The sequence below is a fragment of the Mesocricetus auratus genome, unplaced genomic scaffold (assembly GCF_017639785.1).
Source record: "Mesocricetus auratus isolate SY011 unplaced genomic scaffold, BCM_Maur_2.0 Super-Scaffold_100004, whole genome shotgun sequence".
Taxonomy (NCBI): domain Eukaryota; kingdom Metazoa; phylum Chordata; class Mammalia; order Rodentia; family Cricetidae; genus Mesocricetus; species Mesocricetus auratus.
This window is the reverse complement of record NW_024429189.1, coordinates 104,370,197-104,389,627: the sequence shown is the minus strand read 5'-3', so window position 1 is coordinate 104,389,627 and position 19,431 is coordinate 104,370,197.

Below are 19,431 nucleotides of genomic sequence, written 5' to 3'. Positions count from 1 at the left end.
CATTTCAACAGCAACGAATGACATCTGAGCCACACCTTGGGATCAGGATTCTGATAGCTAGCAGACTCCTTGAATTCATCTCACTTAACCCTGAAATGTGTTTGCTCATATTCTAGGTTTTTTAATTGTTAACACAGGTATTTTTTGTTTAAAGTAGAAAAAAAGCTTGCTTCACATGTCAACTCCAGCTCCCTTCCTCTCCCTCCCCTCCTCCTCCACTGCCCACCAATCCCCCAAACCTCCACCCAATCCCCATTCCACATTCAGATCTCCATTTGGGGCAGGACCTAGGCCCTCCTCTATGTATCTAGGCTGAGAGAGCTTCCCTCCATGTCAATGGGCTCCCAAAGTCCATTCAGATGCCAGGGATAAACACGGATCTAGTACCCAAGGCCCCAAAGATTGCCAAGGCCTCCTCACGGACACCCATGTTCAGAGGGTCTGAATCAGTCCCATGCTGGCATCTCAGCCATCAGTCTGAGGTTCAAGAGCTCCCCCTTGTTCAGGTCAGCTGTTTCTGTGGGTGTCACTTGCCCCGCTTGACCCCTTTGCTCATCACTTGTCTCTCTTTGCAACTGGTTTCCAGGAGTTCAGTTCAGTGTTTAACTGTGGGTGTCTGCCTCTGCTCCCATCAGCCACTGGATGAAGGCTCTAGGATGGCATACAAGGAAGTCATCAATCTCATTATTGGGGAAGGGAATTTAAGGCAGCCTCTCCTCTTTTGCTTATTGCCAGTTGGTGTCACCCTTGCAGATCTCTGAAAATCTCACTAGTGGCAGATCTCTCCTCAAACCTATAATGACTCCCTCTATTATGGTATCGCTCATTCTGCTCTCTTCTATTCTTCCCCTGACTCAACCTTCCTACTTCCCCATATCCTCCTCTCCCCTTTTCCCCCTCACTTTCCCCAGCTCCCTCTCCCCTCCCCCCATGCTCCCAGTCCACTCAGGTAATCCTGTCCCATTCCCCTTCTCTGGGGTACCACACATATCTCTCTTCGGGTCCTCCCTTTTTCCCAAACTCTCTGGTAGTGGGATTGTAGGCTGACACTCCCCTGCTTCATAACAAAAATCCATATCTGAGTGAGTACATACCATGTTTGTCCTTTTGTGACTGCGTTACCTTACTCAGGATAGTTTCCTCTAGTGCCATCCATTTGCCTGCAAATTTCAAGACTATTGTTTTTTCCCCTGAGTAGTACTCCATTGTGTAAATGTACCACATTTTCTCTATCCACTCCAGTTGAGGGGCATCTAGGTTGCTTCCAGATTCTGGCTATTACAAATAATGCTGCTATGAGCATAGTGGAGCAGATGTCCTTGTTGTATGAATGTGCATCTTTTGAGTATATGCCTAAGAGTGGAATTGCTGGATCTTGTGGTAGACTAATTCCCATTTTCCTGAGGAGTCTCCATACTGATGTTCAAAGTTGATATTCCCACCAGCAGTGGAGGAGTTGTTCTACTCTCTCCAAAAGTGTTGCTATGTAACCCAGTCTGACCTCGCACTAACGATCCTGTCTCAGCCTCCCTAATCCTAAGGATACAGACAGAAATTACCAACCCTTACCTACATAGACTTCATTTGCATGTTACTGTACATACAGCGATGTACACAGAGCATGATGTAATAGATCAGTATCCGTACAAAAGTAATGCAGCATGTAAGCAAAACAAGACTGAAATAATTAGCAGCTCCCTGCAGGCCTCACTTAGGTACTGTTCTTGTCAGCGCCGGCTTATATGTGTTGCCTCCTTTGGATACTTTTCTAAATCCAATTCTAACATTCTCTTCTACATCTGACTGACCATACTGAATAGCTTATCTGTGCAATGTGTTCTTTGTATATAGTACTGTAGATAATGAGTTGTCATCACTAATAGTAAATCAATATATGAATAGAACATATTAATTTACATCTTCAGTTCATCCTTGCTTGGCTTGATTGATCTTTGATACTCCTATACTTCCTGTTATGAACATTCTAGTGCATACCTGTTGGTTAAATCTGCTTGCATTCTTGATATGTGTCTACAGAAGACTGCTGCTACTGAGACAATTGTATGTGTATGTTAAGCTTTAGTGAATTCTAGCAAACAGTTTTCCACAGTGACTATACCAATTTATAGTTCCACTCCCTTGATATTTTTAGTAAATAAGTTTTGATTATTTCTTTTATTTTTGACATCATAATTATACCTTTACCCCCTTCCCTTTTGTCCCTCCAACACTCCCATATAGCCCTCTCTGCTCTTCAAATTCATGGTCCCATTTTTCACTAATTATTGTTACATGACTATATGAATATTATATGTATTCATAAATACAGCTCTGTCAGTCTGTATAATGTTAATATTTGCATATTCTCAGGGTTGTTCATGTGGTATTGGATAACCAATTGCTGTGTCTTTCCTGGGGGAAAGTAGTTCTTCCACTCAGTACTCCTTGGTTGCCTGTAGTTCTTCGTGTAGTGTTTAGGCCTTCTTAATTTTTACCCTATGGACTTAAATGTTTATTGTAAATTATTTATAAGTAATTATAGATATATAGGAAATTTCCAAGAAATGTACTAAGAAGTCTTGGTCATGCAACTTGCTTTAATCTAGCACAACGTATTTTGTAAAGAGGAAGACAGAAATGAAGTAATTTGGTTGAAGTCGTGGCTAATGACATAAAAGTGTATAACTATGGTGATGCCTCCTGAAGTTCCTTTATTGTATAGGGTTGTTTTGGCTATCCTGAGCCTTTTGTTTTTAATCATATAAAGTTGATTAATGTTCTTTCCAGGTCTATAAAGAATTGTGCCGGAATTTGATAGGGATTGCATTGAATCTGTAGACTGCTTTTGGCAAGATAACCATTTTTATTATGTTGATCCTCCCAATCCAAGAGCATGGGAGATCTTTCCATTTTCTGGTATCCTCTTTGATTTCTTTCTTTAAAGACTCAATGTTCTTGATACACATGTCCTTCACTCCTTTGGTTAACATTATCCCCAGATATTTGATGGTGTTTATGGCTATTGTAAAGGGTGATGTTTCTCTGATTTTTTTCTCAGCCACTTTATCATCTGTATATAATAGGGCCACTGATTTTTTTGAGTTAACCTTGTATCCTGCCACTTTGCTGAAGGTGTTTATCAGCTCTAGGAGTTCCCTTGTAGAGTTTTTCAGGTCACTTATGTAAACTATCATATCATCTGCAAATAGTGAAAGCTTGACTTCTTCTTTTCCTATTTGTATCCCTTGATCTCCTGTTGTTGTCTTAATGTTCTAGCTAGAACTTCAATTACAATACTGAAGAGATATGGAGAAAGTAGACAGCCTTGTCTTGTTCCTGATTTTAGAGGAATTATGTTGAGTTTCTCTCCATTTAGTTTGATGTTAGCTGGTAGTTTACTGTATTTTGCTTTTATTATGTTTTATTATGTTCAGGTATGTTCCTGTTATCCCTGATCTCTCTAGGACATTTATCATGAAGGGGTGGCGGATTTTGTCAAAGGCTTTTTCAGCATCTAGTGAGATGATCATGTGGTTTTTCTTTCACAGAGTGCTTATATGGTGGATTACATTGATAGATTTTTCTAATGTTGAACAATTCCTGCATTCCTGGGATGAAGCCTACTTGATCATGGTGGATGATTTTTCTGCTGTGTTCTTGAATACGATTTGCTAGTATTTTATTGAGTATTTTTGCGTCAATGTTCATGAGGGAAATTGGTCTATAGTTCTCTTTCTTAGTTGTGTTTTTCTGTGGCTTGGGTACCAAGGCAATTGTAGCCTCGTAAAAAGAGTTTGGCAGTGAGCTTCCTGCTTCTCTTGTGTGGATTACTTAGAGGAGTATTGGAATTAGCCCTTCTTTGGATTTCTGGTAGAATTCTGCACTGAAGCCATTTGGGCCTGGGCTTTTTTCGGTTGGGAGACTTTTGATGACTGCTTCTATTTCATTATGCATTTTAGGTCTGTTTAGATTGTTTACCTATCTGTTCATGATTTAATTTTGGCAAGTGATGTCTATCCAGGAAATTGTCCATTCCTTTAAATTTTAGAATTCTTGGAATACAGATTTTCAAAGTATGCCCTGATGATTCTCTGGATTTCCTCAGAGTCCGTTGTTATGTCCCCCTTCTCATTTCTGATTTTGTTAATTAGCATGCTCTCTCTCTGTTTTTGGTTAGTTTGGACAGAAGTTTGTCTATTTTGTTGATTTTCTCAAAGAACCAACTCTTTGTTTCATTGATTCTTCTCAATGTTTTCCTGGTTTCTACTTGATTGATTTCAGGCCTCAATTTGATTATTTCCTGGTGTCTTCTCCTCCTGGGTGAGTTTGCTTCTTTTTGTTCTAGAGCATTCAGCTGTGCTATTAATTCTCGAGTGTGACTGTTCTCCAGTTTATTCACGTGGGCACTTAGTGGTATGAACTTTCCTCTCAGCATTGCTTTCAGAGTGTTCCATAAGTTTGGGTATGTTGTGTCTTCATTCTCATTGAATTCCAGGAAGTCTTTAATTTCTTTTTTTATTTCTTCCTTTACCCAGGGATGGTATAATTGTGCATTGTTCAATTTCCATGAGTTTGTTAGGGTTTCTGTGATTTGTGTTATTGTTGAATTGTAATTTTAATGCATAGTGGTGTCATAAGACACAGGGGGTTATTCCAATTTTTTGTATCTGTGGAGATTTGCTATGTTTCCTATTATGTTGTCAATTTTAGAAAACTTTCCATGTGGCACCGAGAAGAAGTTATATCCCTTTGTGTTTGGGTGGAATGTTCTATAGATGTCTGTTAAACCCAGTTGGGTCATAACTTCTATTAGTTCTTTTGTTTCTTTGTTAAGTTTCTGTCTGGAGGTCCTGTCTAGTGGTGAGAGTGGAGTGTTGACGTCTTCTACTACTAGTGTGTGAGATTTTATGCATGATTTGAGCTTTAGTAATATTTCTTTCACAAATGTGGATGCCTTTGTATTTGGGGCATAGATGTTCAAAATGGAAACTTCATTTTGATGGACTTTTCCTTTGATGAATATGAAATGTCTTTCTTCATCTCTTTTGATTGATTTTAATTTGAAGTCTAGTTTGTTAGATATTAGGATTGCTACACCTGCTTGTTTATTGGGTCCGTTTGATTGGAAAATATTTTCCCAACCCTTTACCCTGAGATAACGTCTGTCTTTGATGTTGAGATGTGTTTCTTGTATGCAGCAGAAGGATGGGTTCTGTCTTCGTATCCATTCTGCTAGTCTGTGTCTTCTTATAGGCAAGTTGAGGCCATTGACATTGAGGGATATCAATGACCACTGATTGATGATTCTTGTTTGTGCTTGATTTATTGGTAGTGGAGTTATTGTGCGTAGGTTCTCCTCCCTTTTTCTTTTGGCGTTTGGTAAAGTGGGATTATCTATTGCCTGTGTCTTTCTGAGTGTATTTATCTTCGTTGGGTCTAGGTTTTCCTTCCAGCACTTTCTGTAGAGATGGATTCATGGATACGTATTGTTTAAATATGGCTTTGTCATGGAATATTTTGTTTTCTCCATCTATGGTAATTGAGAGCTTTGCTGGATATAGTAGTCTGGGCTGGCATCCTTGTTCCCTTAACATTTGTAGGACATCTGTCCAGGATTATCTGGCTTTCATAGTTTCCTTTGAGAAGTCAGGTGTAATTCAGATAGGTCTGCCTTTAGCTGCTCTTGAAACAGCTTGGTATTGGCATAAAAATACACAGGTAGACCAAAGAACCTGAATTGAAAACCCTGATTTTAAGCCACACACCTATAAACACTTGATTTTTGACAAAGAAGCTAAAACTAATACAATAGAAAAAAGAATGCATTTTCATCAAATGGTGCTGGCATAACTGGGTATTGACATGCAGAAGACTGCAGATAGATCCATGTCTATCACCTTGCACAAAACTTAAGTCCAAATGCATCAAAGATGTCGACATAAATCCAACCACATGAAACTCTTAGAAGAGGAAGTGGAAGATACTCTTCAACGAGTTGGTACAGGACACAGCTTCCTGAACATAATACCTGTAGCCCAGACACTGAGATTGACAATTAACAAATGGGACCTCCTGAAACTAAGAAGCTTCTGTAAAGCAAAGGACATGGTTAACAAGACAAAAAGGCAGTCCACAGAATGGTAAAAGATATTCACTAACCCCACATCTGACAGAGGGCTGATCTCCAAAATTTACAAAGAACTCAAGAAGCAAGTCTCCAAAATTTGCTCCAAAAGGATCCAATTAAAAGGTGGGGTACAGAACTAAATAGAGAATTCTCAATAGAGGAGGCTAAAGGGCTGAGAGGCACTTGAGAAAGTGCTCAATATCCTTAGCCATCAGGGAAACAACTCTGAGATACCATCTTACTCCTGTCAGAACGGCTAAAATCAAAAATACCAAAGACAATTATGCTGGGGAGGATGTGGAGAAAAGGGAACACTCCTCCACTGCTGGTGGGAATGCCAACTCGTACACCCACTTTGGAAATCAGTATGGAGATTCCTCAGGAAATGGGAATAAACCTACCACAAGACCCAGCAACTCCACTCTTAGGCATATATCCAAAAGATGTCCATTCATACAACAAGGATGTCTGTTCCACTATGTTCATAGCAGCATTATTTGTAATAGCCAGAACCTGGAAGCAACCTAGATGCCCCTCAACTGATGAGTGGATAGAGAAAATGTGGTACATTTACACAATGGAGTACTACTCAGCAGAAAAAAAATGGAATCTTGAAATTCATAGGTAAATGAATGGCACTAGAAGATACCATCCTGAGTGAGGTAACGCAGTCACAAAAAGACAAACATGGTATGTACTCACCTATATATGGATTTTAGACATGGACCAGGATAGTGCCAGTCTGCACTTCCACTGACAGAGAACCTAAGAGAGATATGCATGGTATCCCAGAGAAGAGGAACGAGGAAAGTTCTTTTGAACAGATTGGGAACACAGCGAGGAGTTGGGAGGGTAGTGGGAGCTGGGAAGAAGAGAGTGGAAGAAGAGGAAGAGAGAGTAGGTCATGGGGGAACAGAAAGGTTGAGTGGGGGGGTAAAATAGGGGGAAGAGGAATCATAGGTTAGAAGACAGATCTGGTATCAGTGAGACCTCTGGTGATCTAAAGGGATGACACCAAGTGACAAGCTAAGCAATTGTGAAGACACCACCTTAAATTCCCATTCCTGATAATGAACTTGATGTCTATAACCATCCTAGAACCTTCATCCAGTGACTGATAGAAGCAGAGGCAAACACCCACAGTTAAACACTGAATTGAACCTATGGAACCCAGTGACAGAGAGAGAGGTGCGATGAGCAAAGTGGCAAAGAATGGGCAGGCAAAACCAGCAGAGACAGCTGGTCTGACCAACAGCTGGGAGGCTAGCATGGGACTGATCCAGACTCCCTGAGTGTAAGAGTCAGTGAAGAGGCCTGGGCAACCTATGGGGCCCTGGGCAGTAGATCAGTATTTATCCCTGGCATACAAACGGACTTCGTGTGTCCATAACACAAAGAGGGATGCTCTCTCAGCCTGGATTCTTAGGGGAGTGCCTGGACCCTGCCATGAATGAAATGACAGACTCTAGATATCCCCTATGTGGAAGGAAGTGGAGATAGGGTGGGAGGCTGTGGGGGATAGTGGGGAGGTGTGGCAGGAGAGGAGGGAAAGGGAACTGGGATTGACATGTGAAGCAAGCCATTTAAAATTAAAATAATAAAATAAAAAACTGTATAACTAAAGCTTGGGCTTCCTGTCAACTAGCACACAATTGTAAATTGCTCTTTTTAACACTGCCCTACAGATTTCAAATTCTTTTGTTTTTATGGAGGTATGTCGTAAATGTGATCTCTTGGTAAAACTTGAGAACATGTGATTAAACACTCTGGCAAAAAACAACTTAAGGGGAATGGTGTTAATTTTAGGTTACAGTTCCAGGTTACAGTCTATAAGAACAGGCCAAGGTACTTGCGAACTAGAAGCAACTGGTCACATCATATCCATAGTCATAAAGAAGTATTAACCATAAATGTGATGGTACTCAGCTCACTCTCTCTACTCTTACACAGTTCAGTGTCCCCTGCTTAGGGGATGGTACCACCCACAACAGGTGGACTTTCCAGCTAAAAAGATAACTCCCCACAGACATGTCAGTACCCATCTCTCTGGGGTTTCTAACTTCCATCAAATTAACATTTAACATTGTGTACCATACTCATATTTTGTCAGTAGCCATAGCATCATCCAATTTGGGGGGTCTTAGACATTTCTAATCTCTCTCTTAAAAGACTCCCATGTGATATACAAAGAGACAATACAGGTTTTCAAAGGAATCGGGGAGAGAAGCTCTAGAGCTTAGACTAGCAGAAAGAACTTTTGTCTGCAGTTCAGTTGCTCATAGTGATAACTTGCTTGATAAGACTATTATTATTTTCAGTGTTCTTTTACTTATCTCATCAATTTCTTTGCTGATGAAAATTACAATAGTAACTTCCAAAGAATGCTTTCAATGTGATATTTCTGGTATGTAGCTACTCTCCTTCCTTCTTGAAAGACCAGTATATGAGTTGTCAGTTATATCTGCATGACTAAATCTTTCCTAGGCCACCACCTGTATCTTGATGATACTTGGACACTTCTGGAATATTAACTTTCATATGTTAGTTAGGAAGACCACTATATAACAGGGAAGCTATTTCTCATTCCTTGGCCTCAAATGCTTTAAGAGGAAAAAAAAAAGCCTTTGCTTATTAGAACAAAGGTCATGCCTTCTTTGATTACAGCAATTCTCAAAGCATGAGAATTGCCTAATGGCTAAATCCATATTAAGTTTAATTATAGATATATGAGCATGTATCATTCAATCCATGCCCCAATGCTTTATGGACTACAATCGTGCTAGAATATTGCAGTTTACATCCAAAGAAGCTGAAGAGGCCCTGTAATCACAAGGACGCCCTTAGTACAAAAGCCATTGCTGGGCATCATTTAGGCAGTTAAGATTAGCATGTGATAGCACAGCTCTCTATTTGTTACTCATCAGCAAACACAGAAAAAATGAGAGCTTAATTATAGCTCTTTGGTGTATTTTTAAAAATGAATATATGAAAAAGCACAGAGGCTGAACAGGGAGCCAGGGTCATGCAGCCACCTAAACTGCTGAGTTGTGGGACATAGTCCTTACAAATTTAATCAATTGTGCCAAAATGCATCACAAGAAAATGGACAGGACACTAATTCAGCAATTTTAAACTTTGGCATGCACCAAAATCATAGGCTGCTTGTTAAAAGATTATTATGCCCTCACCTAGAACAGATCAGGCCAGAGACCCTGAGATCTAGCAAGGTCCCAAATGAGGAGGCTGATGCTGACAGTCTGTGGATTCTCATTTTGAGAACTGCTATGTTAGCAGAACAGATTTATTCTAAAATGGATCTGAGATGATATCAGCAAGGAGGCTTGCCCAGCACCCTGACAGACACAAGGCATGTTTTTGCTAGAAGCACACAGCTTAATTTTCAGGACTGGTAAGAAAATGCTAGAATGTCAAGGAATTAGCTCAAATGCAAGGGGGCTGTGAAGAAATAGGATTTGCAAAGGTCTCAGAGAAATGCAGGCAGTAAATCTGATTCAGTCTCATGAATTCAGGGTTTAGACAGCATCAAATTTTGGGAATTTCAAGTCCTGCTATTTCAAATAGTTAGCTTTTTACCTTGTTTATGACAACTAAACAACAGAAGGCTTTGTATCATAGGAAAAGGCTATACAGTCAAGAATGAAGGTAGAGGATTAGCATGGCCTCTTAGTATTCTCATCTGAAAATTGTTTGTCTGTAAGATTGCTTCTCTAAGAGGCTTCTGATGTTGTTTTCATAGATCCATGCTCTAGAAACACATGACCATTATATTCCTGTCTCTGTGGTTTTTATCTATCTGTTTGGTGGCTGAGAATAAGTTGAGAAGAGACTCTTTCTTTACAAACAACAGGATCAATGAACTGTATGGTTGACCAGAGACTCAGTTTTCTTTAGGTGCAGTGAAAGACAGCATGTTTTCCTTATCCACAGACAAACACTGAGCTGAGCTTGGAGAGTCCTGCTGAGGAGAAGGAAGAGAGATTGTAGGAGCCAATGTGGTCAGAGACATCACGGGGAAACTGACCCAAACAGCTAGCCTGGGTTAAAGGGACTCACAGAATCTGAACCAACAACCAGGGAGTTTGCATGGGACTGACCTAGGCCCTCTGCATATATGTGACAGTTGTGTAGCTTGGTCTATTTGTGGGACTCCTGGCAATAGAAGCAGGGGCTGTCCTTGGTGTTTGGCTGGCTCTTGTGAATGTGTTAACGCATTATAGCCTCATGCATGTGATGTGGTGAGAGCTCAGAGCACCCATACCTAATCTTCTTATCATTTCTACTCTAAGATTCAGCTGATTGGATGTTTGCTATGTGTGTCACATATCAGTTTATGAAACTGATGGTCTCTGAGAAGTGATTACATACAGGTGTCAAGAAGCATTTTACTTTAAAATTAGAATATATATATATATATATATATAGAGAGAGAGAGAGAGAGAGAGCTTGAGCTTGAGACATATTTGCATTATTTTACTTCGGTGCAATCCCAAGCTTCTTGTGATATTTTGAATATTTTACCCTCATATTTGGAACCAAGAAACCTTACATACTTAGTCTCCAATGTAGTAGAGAACAACTTTCACCCAAATCTGACTGAGCACTTAAATCCCATATACATATTGCAAGGTAATTTATAGTACCCTGGGAGACAGTAAAATATTATTCCAAGGACAAGAGCATATATATATATATATGTATATATATATATATATATATAATTACTAGCAAGTGTTCATTGCAAAGAGTCATTGGTCTGGTTTCTGCTACACATGGGGGAGCAGGAAGGTTGAGTCGGGGGAAGAATAGAGGACAGCAGGATGAGAGATACCACAATAGAGGGAGTCATTATAGGCTTGAGGAGAGAGTTGACACTAGTGAGATTTCCAGAGGTCTACAAGGGTGACACCAACTGGCAAACTAAGCAATAGTGGATAGACTGCAATAATAGCCTCTCCTTGATGATAAGGTTGATGATGACCTTATATACCATCCTAGAACCTTCATCCAGTGACTGATGGAAGCAGAGGCAGATGCCCACAGTTAACACTGAACTGAACTCCTGGAACCCAGCGACAGAGAGGGAGGAGTGATGAGCAAAGGGGTCAAGACAATGCTAGTGAAACCCACAAAGACAGCTGACCAGACAAAGGGGAGCACTTGGACCCTAGACTGATGGCTGAGAGGCCAGCAGGAGACTGATCCAGATTCCCTGAATACAATGTCAGTGAGGAGGTCTCAGCAATCTCTGGGGCCTTGGGTAGTAGATCAGTGTTTACCATGGCGTACGAATGAACTTTGGGAGCCCATTCCACATGGAGGGATGCTCTCTCAGTCTGGACACATGGGGGAGAGCTTAGGCCCTGCCCCAGATGAAATGACAGATTCTGGAGATCCCCATAGAGGGCATCACCCTCCCTGGGAAATGGTGTGGGGATTGGGTGGGGGTCCGAGGGGCTGGTGGAGGGGCAAGGGAGGAGGGGTAGAGAGGGAGCTGGGATTGACATGTGAATTGAGCATATTTCTAATTTAAATTAAAAAATATATTGGAAAAAATTAGAAACTTTAGAGAAGAAATGAGAGGTAATGGAAGAAGAGAGAGGATACACAAGATGAAATTGCCTAAAACAATAAAAGCTCATAAGTGGAAAGTATGGTGAATTGCAAAAATGGTGAAATCTATAATGGCATGGTGCAAGTGTTGATTGGGTTTCTGTAAGTGAATTGTGTTTGTCTTAGATTTACCTATTAGTGGAAATTTGGTACACAATATGCAGGTATACTCTTAAAAAGTATATGAGCTGTAGGTACAATCTGAACCCACCTACAGTATTTTTTAAACTACCTTTTTAATTTGTTCTTTGTTTTTTACATCATGCATCTCTATCCCATTTATTCCCCTGTCCCTTCATATCTGTCTTCTGCCCTTATAACCTCCCCACCCAAAAATAAAAGTAAGTAAAATTCAAGAAAAAAAAATCAATCTTATCATAGAATCTATAGTGTGACACAATGAGTCACATAGTAAATGCTTTTGTCCATATATCTCTATTGGCAAGTGTTCATTGCAAGAGTCATTGGTCTGGTTTCTGGTATGCTACCAATGTTGGGCCCCACTGGAACTCCTCTTCGTTATCCTGTTGTTGACCTGTGCCATGGAGATCCTGAAGCTTTGGCTCTGCAGAACAGCACTCTTCCTGGGCTCCTGCCAATCACAGATGGGGTAGATCTTGGAGTGGTCAATTCATAATCCTGGTACCGGGCCTAGGTATTTGCAGAACTGTTTTGCCTGCCAGGTCTCCCTTGACCTCATCACCAAGGTGAGCTCTCCTTCATTGCCCTGACTTCTTCACCTCTTACAGCAATGAGCAAGGGACAGGGACCAGTTCTCTCACACCTACACCTTCAGAGCCAGCTCTACTGTGTTTCCCAGGCAAGGCATAGGGGCTACTCTCCTGAGTGCTGTAGTTGATAAGGGGCAAGGATGGCTCTCCCACTCTGCTCATATGACCTCGGGGCAACTATCCCCAACCCATGCTGCCACATGACAGATGAGTAATGGGAATAACTCTCCCATTCTCAAAATTTTGGAGCCAACAGGGATGGCTCTATTGTACTGCCCAGGCAAGTTACAGGGCCTGTTCTTTCCAGTGTTCCAGCTCCACCTACAATCTTATTACAAACCAAATTGAGTCTGGCAGAGATCCTCCAAACCCACCAGCCTCAAAGTCAAGAGAACCAGAAATATTATGTTACAAACACTGAATCTGGGATAGTTTGTTATACAGAAGACTACTACGTAATAGCAGCTTGAGACATATTTACATTATTTTGCTTTGGTGCAATCCCAAGCTTCTTGTGATATTTTGAATATTTTACCCTCATAATTGGGACCAAGAGACCTTACATACTTAGTCTCTTGTGCCTAAGCACTTAAATCCAGCATATATATTTCAAGGTAACTTATAGTACCCTTGGAGACAGTAAAATATTATTCCAAGGACAATAATTTCGCTGAATTCTTTCAGTCAAATTAAATGTCATACCACTTCACTGAGATTCAAGAGTTAGGGACATCAGTCCAGAGGTCCTGTATTAAATTGCTTTCTTAAAATGCTGAGGTCCCAGGTTTAAGTCACAGCATCACATTAATGGTAATAATAATAAGCTGGAGAAATTAATCTGACCTCCTGATAGGAGGAATTGCCAGTTGTATGATGAAGGATAAGAGAAAGTCTGGCCCTTTGTGATGAAGAACTCAGTCTGTGACAGTAATTAGCCATCTCTAGCCCCTTACGTCATGGCTGACAGTGTGTTTGGGAATTTTCCAACTTGATTTGATTAATGGATACAGAAACAGTGTTTTACTAGTTTTAATATTGTAATGATAATAACTATTTGCATATTGTATGTTCCCAATATAATTCTAGTCACCTAGTATGTCAGTGTGACTTTATGACAAAGTATATTCTAAAAATAGAAGCACAGACTTTGATCACTATAATATAAATCCCCTAAATCTTTTCATTCTATGTATACAACTTTACATATTGCAAATAGTTTAAATTTTAGGTCTCTTGATTTCTATTTGCAAAATATTTGTAAGCGAAGGTTATTATTTTGCTAAATGCCTAACATGACAAAAGAGATGAAAGTGAAACAATAATAAAATACCACCGCATGAAAAGTGACCTGGGTGCATTCGCTAATGAGTAGTCAGTGTTGTTCAGCCCCAGGAAGAAATAGTACAAAGAGAAAAGCAATAGTGTTTGAAAACCCTGCCTACATCTTTAAAGTGTTTTTCTTTCAGCTTCCAGGATCTAAAGGAGAGATTTGTGTGCCTGTCCACAGCCAGGAAAGAGAAAAGGCATCAGAGGAGGAGGGGAAAGATCAAGAGTGCTGGCCATTCTTTCCCTTTCCTCCAATCTCCAGCCTCACTGAGGGTTTAAGAAAGAAGGCAGATGCTACAGCAGCAACTGGGAATTAGAATCGTTTCAGGCCCCAGGCAATTCTTCCACCAGGAAAGAACAAGGGCAGGCATCACGAACATCAAAGGAGAGAAAGGTCTTTGGGGTAAAGAAAGAAATTGCATCCCTGTGAAGAATAAAGAGAAGGGAAATCAGAATCCATATTCTACCATTTTTTTCGTGGGAAACATAACAGATTGTCCTAATTTGTAGTGTCTGAAACCTGATGTTTTCATCATGGAGGTCTCTCTCTCTCTCTCTCTCTCTCTCTCTCTCTCTCTCTCTCTCTCTCTCTCTCTCTCTCTCTCTCTCTCTCTCTCTACACACACAGGGTATGACCTGGGGAAGTAAATCTCTTAGCACTTTCACAAATATTTGTACTCAATCACTGGTTTACTGGTTTGCAAATTTCCCATCTAAATTCAGAGATTCTGACTTTTTGAAGTAAAATGATTTTTAATGATATGGCATAGCAGGGTGGCTAAAGAGTTGGATAAAGAACTGAACAGAGTTATTAAATTTATGGACATTTTTATTGACAGGACGGGTATGGGAGGAACTGTGCTGATCCTATATTATTTCTTGAAGTTTAATCTGAATTGAGATAGTAGATAATAGTTAATAATGATATAATATCTCATAAAGTCTCTTGTCAGTTTCCTTAACAGTAAGGGCAGTTCTAAGATCAACCCCTGGGTACTGTAGTCTCAGAACATTCAGTATGTAGTTCAGTATACAGTCTTTTCTTGACAAAGTACCCTCTCAGTTTTTCTCCAGTGGTAAGGTAGGGGAGTAGTTGATTAAATTTTGATTTGTGTGAGACTTTATTTCAGAAACTCCCTGGGTTCCTGGGAGAAAATTGGCTTCCTGGATACCTTTTGGGATCCTAACAATATCTTCTTTAGAATTATGATAAATGATAGCTAACATTGATATCACTCTGCTATATAGCATTCTAGGTTTAGCAGAATGAACATATTTATGGAAACAGCACATAAAGAGATTGTTTTGTGTGTGTGTGATATTCTGTGTCATGGTCAAGGTCTTTCAGAATCCGCATATTTTTATGTGGCCATTTGCAATGACATTGAAAGATCTTTGAATAATGCCTGCTAAGGTCTGTGCCTCGTGATATGTAGATGTAGATTTGAAAGCTCTTTGTCAGTGATGGGCCTACGATACCAATGAGGAGTGAGCCAGGGTCACCCAGTAGCCAGGATTCAGCTGTTAATTTTCAATAACATTAGAAACAACCATTGAGGAAGAAGGCAGAGCTGTGCTCATGACAGTGTTCTTTACCCCATGGTTTCAGACAATTTTTAAGGACTCTCTCTTTGGAATAACTAGTTATTTGGCAGAGAAAAAGTTAGCATATTTTGCAAAGTATTGGAGAAAATGTGCTCATATCCCTAAACCAAGAATTCCAAAAGGGAGAAAAATATTGAAACAGACCTTAGAGTTGAAACTAAGGAAGATGAATGCATTCTTTCCCAGACAGCCTAGAAAGTACCTCTGACAACCTCTGCATTTTAGGACTTCTGACATCAAGAATTGTAAAATAATATCTTTGCATTAAGTGATGAAAATTGAGGTCATTTTTAAAGCAGTTGAGAATCGATGCAGACTCCAGACAGGTATTAACAAAAAGGCTACAGGAAGCATTGCATTTTTGAAGGGTGCCAATCACAGGGTGACAGTCCACTCTTGTCACTGCTGGGATTTCTAGTTAGAGGGGTACTGTAAAGCAAAATGCACCTAATGCGCCCTAGAACACAATTTTGGAAAGCATCTTGCAGTTTACTTGCTGGTACTTAAAGCATTAAATAGTCTTCAGGTGAAGACCCCACTGTTAAACAGCTAGGTTGTGTTTATCAATCCAGTTTCTCTCTAGCAACAAAGCAGCTTTTCTGAGACCCATCTGGCTTAGATGTACATATGCTCACAGCTGATTTCAAACTCTGGCAAGAACCAGAATGTGTTTAAAAAGGCGTTTGGGAAAATAATAAGGTTTGTATCTGCTATATTTTTATGAGTTCTAGTTAATATTAAGTAGTCACAAGTGAAATCACAAACCAGTGTTGAAATATTGCAATGGTTAATGAAGACATTGAATAAATTGCTTATATGTAGTCCCCCTTCAACCGCAGATTTGCTTATATTTTTTTCATCAACCTGTGGTCAACTTTAATTTGAAAATATTACATTGAAATTTTGAGATAAAAAACAATCTATGAATTTTAAACTGTAACACATTATACATCATCTGATGAAACCCCACCATGCTCTGTTCTCTGTGACACAGACTATGAATCATTCATTTTGTCAAGTATATTCATGCTATATATACTACCCCTCTGTTGGTTACTCAGCAGCCATCTTGATAATTAGAGTGACTGCCATGATATCACAGTTAAGTGTTCAAGCAACTCTGTGTGGTAGACTAAGACTACAATATATCTCACTTCATTTCATCAAATAAATATTGTATTATTTCACATCATCACAAAAGCAGGTTAAGTACAGAATAAGATGATTTGAGAAACCACATTGACATAAGTTTTATCACTGCATATTATCATTATTATCCTACTTTGTTGGCTTCTGTTGTTAATCCCTTGCTTTTCCTAATTTATACTAAGCACTACCATAGGCATTATTACTTTTCTTGTTGAGATAAAATACCTAACAAAAGCAACTTAAAGAAAGTTTATCTGGTCTCACAAGTGAAAGCTATCATCCATCATGCTGGAGAAGGCAGGACAATGGGAGTGTGATGCAGCCAGTCACATTGTATCTGCACCAGGAAGCAGAGAAAAATGAATACTGATGCTCCATTGACTTTATTTTTACCCCTAGTCCAGGACACTAGCCAAGAGGGTTGTGTCACCCATACTTAGGGTGAGCCATACCATGTCAATTAATCCAGTAGAAGCTTCCTCACAGACATGCCCAGAGCTTTGCCAATAGCTGATTATACATCATGTTACATTTCAAACCATTAACTGTCATAGAATGTGAAGCAAAAACATGTTTGTCTACATTACAAAGTTCAGTATACCCAAAGGGACAGATATCTTCTGGTACCATGTAAAACATCTCCTGTGGAAAACAGGAAGCTGTTGTGCTATACAAACATATAAAATTAACTGATAATAATAATTAAGCTGCATTAAGTGTTTAAAATTTTTAATAAACTTAGAAGAAATATATAAGCAAATATGTTTACAGAATGAAAGCTGAAGAATTCTTATTCAAGATATGAGAGAGATGAAATTTAAAATAGAATGATGATAAATATATTCTGTGTGTGACTGCGGAAATCTGCAATTCCTTCTACCCAGCAACCTCCTCTGCAGAGGGAGCTGTCTTTTGACTATCATCAATAGAAGTCTGGAGTTAAATTGGACTTGGCTCTGCACAAGCAAACACAGCAAGACTGAGTGGAATTTTGAAGCTGAGCACTGCACAGAAAAGAATACGTTCTCTTATCACTGATGAATCAAGCTAGCAGGTAAGGAAGTCTGAACTACTTAGGAGGAGAGACCACACAGAACAGAGCCAAGGTGCCTCATCCAAAAGTTCCAAACAATTGCTAGACACATGAGTGAGGACACCTGGCCTTTTCCCTGGGAAACACATGAAATGACCACAAACAGCTGAGACCAGCCAAAACCAAAAATGTAGGATGAGCCCTGTCTACTAACAATCCACAGAATGCGGCAGTTAAATATGTTTGCTACTATTAAAATTTGGGATGATTTAATTTGATACAATAAAAAATTCTACCATTTGTAAGAAATTCAGTACAAAGTAAAAGATAAGCAAAACTCTCTACAAAAGCATATCAAGAAATATTGAGTATTTAATAAGGAAGTGTTTAACAAATGAAGCATTAAGAGAGGACATGAGCAAGTAATTCATAGGGAAGTAAAAGTAATGCCCATAAACCTGAAAATGTGACTAAACCTCAAGCTAATCCAGGAAAAGAAAGATCAGGCAGGACAACTGCATATTACTTAAGAGTAAAGTAAAAAGTATAGTATATTATTAGGAGTAGTAAGGGTTTCTTATATAAACTATGGTGTAATCACTTTGGAAAATTTTGGCAATAAATAGTAAAATCTACTGTACACTTTCCAAAAGTCTATTGCCAATGAGTCAAGGACATGGCTAGATAGTTATTGATGGATTTTCTACATTATCAAAAAATGGAGGGACTGGAGAGACATTTCAGTGATTAAAAGCCTTTACTGTTCTTTCAGAGAACATGAGTTCAAATCTTACCTCCCAAACTGGGAAGCTCTCAACTGTCTATAACTCCTGTTGCAGGGAATCCGAGGAGGTTTTCTTCTTGAGGATCTGAACATGGTGGAGTGTATAACTCATACACACATACACATACACTATATTAATACAAACACCTCAACTTGTATGTTAATATAACAAATCTTACAATGAAGTACTCTCTGGAAGGTGCAATGATGGGTCTTTCCAATTTGATGGTATTTTAAACCAGTCAGGGAATGGCACTCCTAGGTATACAGTGAGGGTGTTCCCAAAGACGACTGAGTAAGAAAACCTGGCCTTCAAAGCACCAGTTACCTCCTAATAGTGACAGAAACTGTTACCTCTTAATAGTGACCTGGACATGTAGAGATCAGGAAAGCTGTGTGACTACCTAGTCTGTGATGCTTCTTCCTAGAACCTTTGTTATTGCCTCCTGTGTTGCAACTGTTGACTAACATTAGATACACTTTCTGCTGTGTAGCATTTTCTTTTTTAATTATTTTTTAATTTAAATTAGAAGCAAAGTTGCTTCACATGTCAATCCCAGGTCCTTCTCTATTTCCCTCCCCTCCTCCCACAAGCTCCCACCAACAACCCCCAATACCCCTCCTTTACCAAGGAAGGGTGAGACCCTCCATGGGGTGTCCACAGTCTGTCATTTCATCCAGGGCAGGGCCTAGACCCTCCCCCAAGAGTTCAGGGTGAGAGTGCATCTCTCATTGTGGGATGGGCACCCAAAGTCCATTTGTATGCCCGGGATAAATACTGATCTACTACCCAAGGTACCATAGATTGCCTAGGCCTCCTCACTGACACCCACATTCAAGGGGTCTTGATCAGTCCATTGCTGGATTCCCAGCCATCCGTCTGGGATTCAAGAGCTCCCCCTTGTTTAGGTCAGCTGTTGCTGGGGGTTAAAACAGCTGAGTCTTAATCCCTTTGCTCATCAGTCCTCCCTCTCTGTTACTGAGTTCCTTGAGTTAAACTCAGTATTTAGCTGTGGGTGTCTGCCTCTACTTCCATCAGTCATTC